We start from the raw sequence: 12,451 nt of genomic DNA on the forward strand, positions 1-12,451 counted from the left end.
CAAAATTGGATCTGCTTTGCCCATGTAAAATAAATGAATTCTTGCAACCAATTGAACTTGGCCCATAGCATTACACCTTGAGATGGCTATTTGCAAAAGATTGTGGCTGCTTTCCAAGGTTTACAATTTCTAACAGTAGGCAGAATAGTGTTATCAAATTAACATCTGTTAAAAGTCATGTGCGATCACAAGGGTGGTTTGAGGCGTCAAGATGGCGGTCGCACTCTAAGAGTCCTCTGGACCCCCTCCGTCATCCGCCTGCAATCCACTGCCATCAGACCGGGGCTAGAAGTCCCGGTGTTCTGCCACCACCGTTGCTGTGCAGCCCTATTGACAGCGCAGAAGCCTCCGCCAACCCGATTTAGCCCCTTGCCCGCGGGCCCGAGAGAAAATGGCGGACCTGCCCGCGGCCCGCTCTCGGCCGGAGTAACTGTCAGTCGCTGGAGATCTGTGGGGGGCCCGACGCGGCGACGGAGAGGTGGTGGCCCCAGCGGATTGCTCCTGGTGAATCTGCGGTGAGGTGGAGGCGGGGGGCTGCGCGGGATCACGAAGCCTGGCCGCCCGCTGCCCTGGACGCTGAGAAGGGGGGCTCCGCCTGCTTGCTGGGCCCTGGTGCTGCCCCCGAGACTGAGCCGGTGGGGACGCGGCTGGGCTCAGCCACTGCTGCCTCCTGGTCATGGACCTGGCCTGGGGAGACGTTGAGCCTGCTCCGCTCCTGGATCTGTGGACGGCCCGAGTCCTCGGGACAAGGACGCTTCGGCCTGGCTGGCTCGGACGCTGGGATCGGGTGGCGAAGTGTGGTGGCGGAGTGGTCCCGTGGTCGGCCCCCCGGTGAGTGAATGGGCCGCCGGGGGGTGTGTGTTCTGCTGCCCTGGGTCGGGCCTCCGCCCTTGGTGAGGTTGATGCAATTTGGCCTTGCTGTGGCGATGAGACCTCGTCCCCCCCTGCCCCGTGATTGAGGGATGGAGCCTGTGTGCCTGGCCGGGTGAGGAGGACTGACCCCCCTGCAGGCGGTGTCTCCTCCAGTGCTGGTGTGCGGGATTCGGGGTTGGGGGTCGGCCACTGTACCGGGTGGCGGGAGGGGTGGAGGTGACCGTGGGCCTCCCCCTCCCCTTTCTCCTCTACTGCCCTTGGTGCTCTCCCTTCTCTGGGGCCCCTGGACTGGCTTTGCTACGCGGCGGCTGACTGCGGACCCGGACCCTGTGCTGTCTGGGGCCACAAGCGGTGCTCTCCTTGGTGCAATTGACTGGGCTGCTCCAGACTGGACTTTTGGAACATTGCTGCGGCCCGGTGCGGGCAGAGTGGAGCGCCCGCCATTGCCGAGTCGTCCGGGACCAGGCTCGGGCGTGTTCCCTCCCCACTCATTCAGAACTTACTGAGGTGAGTGGGGTACAGTCAGGGGATCGGCCACTGTGTCGGTTAGCAGGGCGGGAGAGTAACTTACCGACTCCGTCCCCCGCACTTTTCATCCAGGTGGGGAGTGGGGCTGACGGACTGCTGTGACATCGGGTGCCTGGACTGGCCTGGCCTGTCCCCCGGGGGGTCCACCCAGCTCGGCCCCGGGGGGCGAGCCCGGGTCGCTCTCCCCCTCCTGTCTCGGTCAGGTTTGGGGGGGTGGACCTGGGTGCCCGAATCTGAGCATTGACTGTCTGGGTGGCTGGGGGTCCCCCCTTCCCGTCTTTGGGGGGCCGACGCCGGAGCCCGCCGGGTCGGGTCAGACCTCTGCCCCGGGAAGATGGGCAGAATCCGCACCACACAGAATCCTGTTCCTCCAACCCAAACGAAAATGGATCTATTCACTACATCAGATCGGGATCCGGGCGGAGGGGCGCCTGTCGCGTCTGGAACCGCCAGGGCGATCTTTCCACTATCCTTCACGCGCTAAGCTCATCGCAGGCTTCAGTGGAGAGCAAAATTGGCGAAGTGAGGGTGGATGTCGTTCTTATCCGTCAGGACCTACGCAATGCCACGGCGTGCATCACGGAGGCGGAATCCTGCATCTCCACGGCGGAAGATGATATCGGCCAACTCAAAACGAAGGTGGCCTGCCTTCAGACACAGACCTCGGAGCTTCATCGTAGGGCCGAAGATGCCGAAAATAGGGCTCGAAGGAACAACCTGCGCCTTCTGGGGTTTCCTGAAGGAGTGGAGCAGGGCCATGGTGACACATTTATAGAAACCTGGGTGCGTTTCTGGATGCCCAAAGAGAAACTTTCACCCTGGTTCGCCGTGGAGCGGGCTCACCGCTCCCTGGCTCCCAAGCCTCCGCCTGGAGCTCCTGCTCGCCCCATTATCTTGAGAATCTTCAATTTCCGAGACAGGGACCCTATCCTGGGGGCGGCCAGGGTGCATGGTCCGCTGCAGTTCCAGAACTCCAGAATTATGGTCTTCCTGGACTATTCCAGGGAGGTGCAGACTCAACGCCGATCCTATGATGAAGTCAAACAAAACCTCGGGGCAATGGGCCTTCGTTATGGTCTCCTCTTCCCGGCTCGGCTCAAGGTCATCTTCCAGGACAAGACATTCTTCTACGACACCCCCCAGGCGGCCTGGACCTGGCTTACGGAGGAGCGACCCCTCCTGCCTGGACCGACTCTCTCTCCCGCTCGGAGGGTCCCCACGCAGCCGCAACCGGACGCGCCTAAGCCCCGGCGGTGCCGGACCAGGTCCCGCAGGAGGACCGGCAGCCGGGGAGGGGAGTCCCACTCACCGGCTGCACAGACTCAGGGCTCTCCGTCCCAGACCCCGACTCGGAGATCCGCCTCTCCCAGACTGACTACTTCACTGATCGATATGGGCAGCGTCCCGGGGCCCTCTGAAACCCTGCGGAGGGCTGTGTCGGACTCGGACCTGTCCGGGAGCCCTTTGACCCGTGGATCTAGTGGGGAGGAGGACATCTGACCCGCGCCACACAATGTGCAATCTGTATCTCACCTTTTGAGGGCCCCTGCAATGTGACCGCTCTTGAACTTCCTGAGTCGGGCCGATCCGGCTCTACTAACCCACTCGGTTTGGTGACTCGATTTCCACCTCAGTCCCGGGTCTGGTATATAGTACTGGTTGCAAGATTATCTTATCATGTTTACAGCAGTTGAGATTTTATTCAATTACATGGAGGGGGTCCAGCTCAGCCATGTTCTTGTTTCGCTAACCGTTTTAGCTTAGCAGTTTACCTCACTGTGGGGTTGATGGGGTTTCCTTCAGGGCGACAGATGCTTCCACTTCAGAAGTGTAGGGTGGGCGGAGTTGGGAGGGGTGGGGAGGGGAGAAGACCGTTGTCTCCCAACAGTTTGTTGTTTTTAGCCGCCTACGGGCCGGTTTCCTGTTCTCATTGGTAGCCGAGTGCACATATATGTCCTTGCCGACGACATGCAGATCACCAGTTCCCATACCTTCCACTCATGGTCTCGGGCTTCGGGTGGGTGTATCCCTTGGGTCTCAGACGCCCCCACACTTGCATCTGTTCCTCCACATACCACCCATCCTGGTGACCCGCACCTTTAATAGGACCCTCCACATCCTCTATTGGAATGTTAACGGCCTTCCTGACCGGATCAAATGCACGCCCGTCCTCCGTAGCGCCCACCGTCACACCTCCTGGGCGGTGGGCCATATTACTTAGGAAAGGGCTTCCCTTTACCCTGGCCAGAGCCGAGACTGATACGCAAGGCCTCTATGTGGCCATGACGGGGACGATCGAGGGTCACCCTCTGAACCTCCTGTGTACATGCATTCCCCCCGCCGTCATGGCCTCCACCCTTCGTTGCCTCACACCGGTGATTTCCACCTTCCCACAGGGCCTGACTGTTGTTGATGGCGACTTTAACGCCGTCCTGCAGCCTTCGCGTGATGCGACAGGTATTCCATCGGCCCACTGTCTTGCCTCTGCAAAGCGCCTGTCTGGTTGGTAGTCTGCCTTGGGCCTCTGTGACGTCTGGAGGGTGTGGAACCCCCGTAAGGAACAATAAACCCACACCTCGGCAGCCCATCACACCCATTCCCGTATAGACCTGCTCCTGATGCCTGCGACGGACTGTCAATTGATGTCTGGGACTGCTATATTGCCCAGAGGGATCTCGGATCATTCCCCTCGTCTCCCTCTGTATTGGGACCTCCCCTGTTGGCCTACGTGCGGTTTGGCGACAGAACGCCCTGGTTCCTGCAGGACTCTGCACTTGTGGAATCCCTTGGGCAGGAGCTGCGGCACTATTTCTCGACTAATACGGGCTTAGTTCCCTCACCGGGGACGTTGTGGGAGGCCGGCAAGGCCGTGGTTCGGGGTGTGGCCAGAGGTCTGGTCCACGCGAAACCTGTGGAGCAGTCAGCTCAGCTCGTGCAGCTAGAGGCCAAAGCAGCGCAGTTGAAGGGAGTCCAATTGACCGCTGACAACGATGCCTCCTCTCGGCAGCTTACACTGGTCCGCGAAGAGATTCGTCGGATCTCGCTGGAGTCCGCTAAAATGGCGCTCTTTGGTGGCACGTATCTATGGCTGGGGTGATAAAAATGGCACGTTACTTCACAACCTAGTGTCCTATCCCAAAGTTAACCGCATTATCCCTGAGATTTGGACGGAAACTGTGATCCACCATGTGACGTCCATTGTCATTGCGCAGACTTTCGCTGGCTACTATGTGACCCGCTATGCTGCCTGCCTTCTTTGTACTCCCCTTGCGGATTTGTTGCCTGAGACCGGTACCCAGCTGCCCTGCCTTCCCCGGGTGGTCTCCGAAACTCTGGACCACCCTTTTACCCCAGAGGAGATACACAGGGTAATTTGACTGTTACATCCAGGCAAAAAGGCCCGGGCCTGATGGCTACCCCCAGGAGTATTACGCGACCTACAGTGACAAATTGGTTCCCCATTTGACGGAGCTGTTTAAATACGTAGTGGAAGAAGGGTCCTTCCCACCCGAAACTGATGTGGCCACTATTGTGGTCCACCCAAAGATGCAGCCGCCCTCCCTTGTTTGCGCGGACTACCACCCAATCTCTCTGATTAATACCGAGGTAAAGATTTTCGCCCCTGCAATAGCCCAACGGCTCCGTCCACTCCTGCAGGACTTGGTCCATCCCGACCAGTGAGGGGTCATGCCTGCCAGGGGTACCCGACATTGCATACGCCGCCTCCACCTGGCTCTGGCCCACCATCATCATCTGACCTCATACCTGGCTCTGCTTTTCATTGATTTTGAAAAAGCCTTTGACACGGTGGACTGGAGCTACCTCGAGGATGTGCTGGAGAGGATGGGTTTTAGCCTTCCTTTCCGACGCCTTATTAGGGTCCTTTTATGTAACCCTAGGGCTCGTGTCCTCATTAATGGCGAGCTATCTGAGATGTTTCCCATCCGGAGGGGCACCTGCCAGGGTTGCCCACTCTCGCCGCTTCTTTTCGCTTTGGCGATGGAACCCCTGGCGGCGCTCATCCGCCAAGACCCCCTCATCCGTGGATGGGCCTGGGATCGGAATCAGTTTGACAAGATAGCCCTATATGCAGACGACGTCCTGCTTTTTCTGGCAGACCCAGAAAGCTCCGGTCCCAAATGCCTAGAGGCCCTTTCCGCCTTTGAAAGGGTCTCTGGTCTTCGACTCAACCCGGTGAAATTCACCCTAGTCCCTTTGCATTCCTCCCGGGCATGCTTTGATTGGCAAACAAATATTCCCCTCTGCAGACAATCCTTCAAGTATCTAGGTGTGTGGGTCACCCTCTTACCGGAGCTTGAATGTGCCCTGAATGTTGCCCCCTTGGTCACTAGAGTGAAGGCGTGCCTCAAGAAATGGCAAACCCTCCCCCTCAACCCCCTGGGCAGGAGTGCTCTCTTTAAAATGATGATCCTCCCCTGCTTCCTGTACATCCTACAAAATATCACCACTCACCTCCTGGGTAGCTGGTTACGGGAATTAGATGGCATTTTCACCCGGTTTCTATGGGGAGGAGGGAGGCCGCAAATGTCCCTTGCACACTGTATTCCCCCCTTTGACAGGGGCATAGGGGTGTCTAATCTCCACCTCTGCTACCTAGCCACGAGGATCATCGTGATCCATGATCGGTTCGCGGGCGGCTTTTCCGACCCGGCGTACCGGGTGGAACTCAGGGAGATGGACTTCACGCGGATCCAGGCATTCCTGTATGGCAGCCCGGTGCCGCAGGCTCTACCCCCTGTCACCAGGGCGGTGCTCATGGTCTGACGTACAGCTCTCCGCCATGTACAGTGGGACCGGAAACTCACCAGACAGACACCTATGTGGAGTGGAGCTTGGCTGCAGGAGGTCTCGTCCCTACGGGATTTCCGTCGCTGGGATCTCGTCAGGATCTCGCTACTCGGAGATGTGTGGGTGGGGGACCACATTAGATCTTTCACAGACTTGCAACAGTGCCACGCCCTCCTCCCCTCCCAATTTTATAAATATTTACAACTCAGGCACGAACTCCACACACACATTCCATCCCCCACCTCCTTCCCGGAATTCAGTCCCTTGGAGGCCCAGATGATGATGGGGGACCTGGGTAGGTGGGGGGTTGTCACAAATCTACCAATCCCTGGTGAACAATGGTCCTGCGTCCTTGGATCAGCTTCGGGCACGCTGAGAGGGGTGGCTGGGTCCCCTGGAAGAGGCGGATTGGAGAGACGCCCTTATGGCCCCCAGAACTTTGACAACATCCTCCAAGTTACGCCTCGTCAACTTTACTACCTCCATACGACATATCTCACTCCGGCACGCCTCTTCAGCGCCCGCATGCGATCCTCCCCGGCCTGCGTGCACTGCAATCACGCTCCAGCAGATTTCCATCAAGTGGTATGGCAGTGTCCTGCTCTGGCGCCGTTCTGGAGAGGGGTGGAGCTCAAACTCACACGGGCCCTTGGGTGGGAGGTTCGCCACAATCCGGTGCACCTGCTTTTGGGGGTGTTTGATGGCCTCGACGGATCCAGGGCGGACAAGCGCTTCCTGGGGACGGCAGTGGCGGTGGTAAAGAGAAATATAGCAACGCTCTGGTCCCAGGCCAAGTCACCTACTGTGCAGAAATGGAGGAGAGGGGTGGATTGGTGCGGAGCCCAGGCAGAACCCCTCTTCGAGGGCCGGGGATGTCCCGACCTCTTCGGCAAGGTGTGGGGTATGGTTCAATTTATTACCTGTTTGAAGGGTCCGACTAAGTCTTGTACATGCATAGTTGTATGTGAATGTCGCACTCACTTCAGTTATGCCTCATGTGTTTTTTGTCGGATTTCCCTGAATGTACTTCACCTTAATAATGTGCTTGATCTGCAACCAATGAATTTTTCTGTTACCAATAAAACCAATAAAGTTGATTATCAAAAAAAAGTCATGTGCTTCTGTGACAGCTTCACACTTATAATGTTAGATGGAACTGAAAAGGAAAATATACCTCATGGTGCATTACCACACACTAAAGAAGTAAAAAGTAAAATAACATTTCGCATAGTTTCTAAAACAGTATTAGTCATACATTCTGGGTAAGACGCTGCAGTATATTTTAGAAAATAAATCTAACATCACCACAGAAACCATTATTATCAGCTAATAAATGTAAGAAGAAACATCCAGATTAAATGTTACTGTTCTTAAAATGATTTTCAAATCAAATAGCTTTGCTGGCTTTTGGTAAACCCACAGAAAACAGAGTTCCTTCTATTTACAACTCCAAACAAGTGTACATTTGGAACTAGACTCTCTGAAACTTGCTGTCTTCTCTCCTACAATTTCTCCCATAATAGAACCACGTGCCTTAATCCTAGATCCCACACTAACTCTCATATCATAGAATAACATGGCAAAATCATCTGCGATCCCTCAAGGAAATTAAACATGGCATATCTACAGACCACCAAATAATAGCAGTTCATGCTCTTCTTGTGTCAAGAGTGTACTTTGGAAATGTATTTTAATGAAGTGCTGGTAGCAGATGTAACTCCTACACTTGAAGCCATCAAATTCAGAAAATACCCAGTGAAAAAACGTTCTTGCAGTGGTATCGCTACCAGTAACTGAAGCACTTTTACCCTTCAACTTCAGAACTATGTCCACCCTCTCTGTCTTTAGGAAGCACAAAAAAGCCCATCTCATTATTTGAAATAAGTGCTTACTTGCTCTACTAATTATTTCATATCTTCCTACTTTATAACTCATTTTATCTATACAGTTCTCCCATTGAGTTGAAATCATTTTGCTAATTTTTCCATTGTAACTATGTCTAAACTAGCAAGTTACTTACTTTTGGTAATGCCTTTTCTAGTAGAGACTTCTAAACGCAGATTCCTCACCTTAGAATATTCCCTAGGTGCCAGACAGGGTCTGGAAAATCTTGAGTCGTACCTCTGTGCGCAGGTAGGGGGGCACTTAGCAGCTCCACATCAACATCATCCGTATCAGAAGTGACATGCACGGTGCCGATATAGGGACCACTCCGGCGCACTGACATCAGTTTCTTTTGTGACAAATTCCATTCCAAAACCGCAGAGCCATGACTGAAAAATGTATGACCAGTGTGCAGAACCTAATAAGATTTTTTCTGTTAGGACCATTTCCCAAAGCGAGGAGTAAGAGAGGATTGGGGAAAAATCTGAACCTAGGTAGGGTCTCTAACAGAGTGTTACTGAAGGTAAGCAACTTGTTCTTTTCATATGGACCTCTAACTGCAGATTCCTTCCCTTAGAAAAGATACACAAGCAATAGCTCCCAAGAGGTAGGTTTGTGAATCGGCTTAAACCAAAAAATCCTGAAGGACTGCAAAATGCCTGTCTTGATGGGCCTGACTGTCCAGGCAGTATTGTTTTGTGAATGTGTGGAGTAATGCCCATGTAGCAGCCTGACAGATGTCCACGACATGACACCGCACACTAATGCAGAAGTGGCTGTCTTGGCTCTGGTGGAGTGAGCTCACAAGCCTTCAGAAAGCTGCTTGTTAGCCAAGGCATAGCAGGATCTTATGCAGAGCACAACCTAATAGAAGAAGGTCCAAATCTGCAATCCCCTGTTATTTTTTTATTCCAGTGAACCCAATGAAGAGCTCATTCTGCACCCATTGTTCTTGTTACAACTGATTTAAATGTCAAGAGGATGAAGCCTATCTTCCTCCTTGAAAGGGAGGAGGTGGAGTGAGAAATTTCTGCAACCTGATGTTCTGGACAATTTGAAATGGGGTCATCACTTTAGACAGAAAAGAGGTTCGGATTAGAAGAACCAGTCTGTCTGGGTAGAAAGTGGTGCAAGGGGGCTTAACAGAAAGAGCTTGAAGATCTCTTACCCTCCTGGCGTATGCAATTTCCACTAAAAGGTTTCCCTTAAGTGTCGGAAGCCTCAAAGGACAGCTGTGCATGTGTTCAAAATGAGGAACACATAAGAAAATTTAGAACCAGGTTAAGGTCCCATTGGGGCACAACAAAAGCCATAGGTAGAAACAAATGCTGTAAGCTCTTAAAAAAGCTTGCCACAATGGGTGACTGAAATTAAGAAGGAGCTGATGCAGCACCATAAGAAGGCAGGGATAGCAGACGGGTAACCTTTAACAGTTTCCAAGGCAAGGCCTTGAGGGGATAAGCATAACAAAAACAACAGTAAATCCAACAGGGAGGCAGCAAGGGGGTAAACTTGTCATGAAGAGAACCAAGCCACAAACTTGTCCCAACAGCAGGCATATTCTCTCATTGTCGAGGAATGCCTGGTTGCTAAAACAACACCACTGATTTTGGGAGGAATACTAAAGGCATTCAACCATCGTCGTTTAATTTCAAGGCATGAAGGTGGAGTGTGTGGTGGTTCGTGTGAAATAATCTTCCCTGCTGTTGTGACAGGAGATCCTCCCACAGTGGCAGCTTGCTAGGAGTTCAAATGCTTATTCACAGAAGACTACCAGGATGACTTGGGCCCGGTCGGTCTTGGTCTTCTTGAGAAATCAGGGCAGGAGTAGTATTGGCGGAAAGGCGTACAGGAGTACGGAGTTCCTGTCTTAGTGGATTCTGTATCCTTACAAGAGCTGCTTTGGAAACTCCAATGCAAAAAACAACTGATATTGCATGTTTTCCTGAGTGGGAAACAGATTGAGTCAAGGTTCTGCCCAATCTTGAAACAGACCTTGTGCCACCTCTGAAGGCAGACATCATTCATGGTCTACAAGGCATTGACAGCTGAATTTGTCTGCCCTGGCACTCAGAGATTCCACCAGTTGTTGTATGACAAGGAAGATGTCATGATAATCCAGTCGTGTCCTGAGGCGCAGTGCCTCCAGGCACAGAGCCCAAAACCCCACTATGCCCTGTTTGTTGGAATACCACATGGCAGTAGTGTTGTCCCTGCACACAACCAGCCTTGTCCCCGAAGGATGTGAGGAAAACTTTCAATGCCAAGCGATAGCACTAAGCTTCAGAAGGTTGATATGGAGCTGGGATTCTGCTGGAGACCAGAGTACTCTGATCTCCACCTCTACCAGGTGGCTGCCTCAACCCAGAAGTGATGAATCGGTCACCACTATCAGCTCATTGTGGGGAAGGGAGCGAGTCTGCTTCTGATCCAATCAAACTTTGACAAACTCCCCTGCAGATCTTTTGCAGTCTCCCCCGAGATCTGGACCAGGTCGGAGAAATTCCCCTCATGCTGTTCCCACTAGGACTTCAGGTCCCATTGCAGAGCCCACATGTGCCACCTGGTGTGCTTCACCAGCAGGATGGAGGAGGCCATCAGACCCACGGTCAGTCTCACTGAGATCCACAACTGAAGCTGAAACATCGGGATCATAGCCCGAGTGTCCCAGACTCTATGATCCGGAGGGTAAACAAGGAACTACACTGTGTCCAGACTGGTTCAGATGAAAGGGAGCATCTGAGGAACCAGGTGTGACTTCAGCATGTTGATAGTGAATCTCAGCGAATTCACAGGATTTGCTGTAGCCTGGAGGTGGGCGACGACTACCTAGGACGACCCCGCCTGTAACACCCAGTCAGCGAGGTAGAGACTGGAAATCCTGCTCTCTCTAGATGTGTTGCTACCTTCGCCATCACTTTCATAAACACCTGGGGGGCACTGGTGAGGCCGAAGGGAAGCACAGTGAACTGGAAATTCTCCTGGCCCACCTTGAACCACAGGTAAAGCCTGTGGACCTGCTAGACGGTAATGTGCAAAAACGTGTCCGGTAGGTCCAACCCTACTATTCAGTCTCCAGGATCCAAGGCAGACAGGCCCTATGCCTAAGTGAGCATCTTGAATTCCGCTTTCTGTGGGAAGGCATTGCGAAGGTGAAGATCTAGGATCGGATGGAGGCCACCGTCACATTTGGCTTCAGAAAGTAGCAGGAATAACAATCATGCCTTACTTCTGATGCTCACACCCTCTCAATGTCCCTTTGGCCAACATGACATGCACTTCCTGATGGTCCTCAGTCAGCCGTTATGAGAATGATGGCAAGGGAGGCGGGTTTTCCACAAATTGAAAGGCATGAACCCCCTGTATGATTGGACCACCACTTGTTGGAGGTTATTTCTTGCCATTAGGGGAGGTGGCATAATATTCTTCTGCCAACAGGATGGGTGTGTTGCATTGAGGGCCCAATAATTGGCTCTGGAGGCTGCGGCAGCCCTTAGGGGTTGGAAACTTGACAGTAGATTTGGTTGGGCCCCACGTTATCTGTGAGGTTCGCGTACCCACTCACAAAGAGACTTGGATGCCTACTGGCTTGAGGGGGGGGTTGTACTGGCACATTTGGAAGCCCAGGCCACGGAAGGGCTGAAAGAAGAAGTGCTGCTGTGTGGAATCCAAAGAGAGCCCCAGGGATCTGAAGTTGACCCGACTCTCCTTAAAGTGCTCAAGCGCTGTGTCAGCCTTATTGCCAAATAGGCTAGAACCCAGTCAACCACAGCAAGGTGTGACGGTGACCCACCGATGAGGCCACCGTCATGCCTAGCGAGTCAACTTTGCCACCTCCCAACCATCTATCAATGTCTGGTTCAAGATGATGAGGGGTGGGGTTGTCGAAAGTTGGCAGTGCCAGTGCGGGTTGACATGTTTATGCCGGTGGCTAAGTCAAGCGGCATTGAGGAGGCAGCATCTTGGTCTCAGAGAGGAGGACAGGTTTTTCTTCATTGAGTGTCATTGGTAGCAGCGCTGAGGGGAGTGGAACTGGCACAGATGTCAGTGCCTGTGACGGCATCTGTCTGGGTGCGGCTCCAGAAGCTCAGCGCTTACTAGGAAAAGCCAAAGAAAGCTTGTGCTTTTTTGACTTACAGAACGACAATAACTTGGAGATGGATGAAGATAGTCTGCGGGACCAACTACGTGCCCAATCAGGATCAGGACTGAGAATGGAGCAGAGCCTTCTTCTGACGCGCCAGTAGGAGTTTGATCCCCCGCTTGCGAATCTGCCTAGGAATGCATCCACTTGAAGTCGGTGCAGGCCCTGGAGTTGGCACGAAAGGCAAATGAAATGGGGATCAGACAGACATCT

The 12,451-nt window shown here is 53.3% G+C and overlaps 1 protein-coding gene across 4 annotated transcripts in view; it reads right to left on the reverse strand.

Annotated features, from left to right (window-relative positions):
* UBA6 (ubiquitin like modifier activating enzyme 6) overlaps nt 1–12,451 on the reverse strand; it is a 1,111,768-nt gene that overhangs the window by 379,211 nt on the left and 720,106 nt on the right. The gene's annotated exons all lie outside the window — the stretch shown is intronic.

The sequence above is a fragment of the Lissotriton helveticus genome, chromosome 2_1 (assembly GCF_964261635.1).
Source record: "Lissotriton helveticus chromosome 2_1, aLisHel1.1, whole genome shotgun sequence".
In the NCBI taxonomy this organism is placed as follows: Eukaryota; Metazoa; Chordata; class Amphibia; order Caudata; family Salamandridae; genus Lissotriton; species Lissotriton helveticus.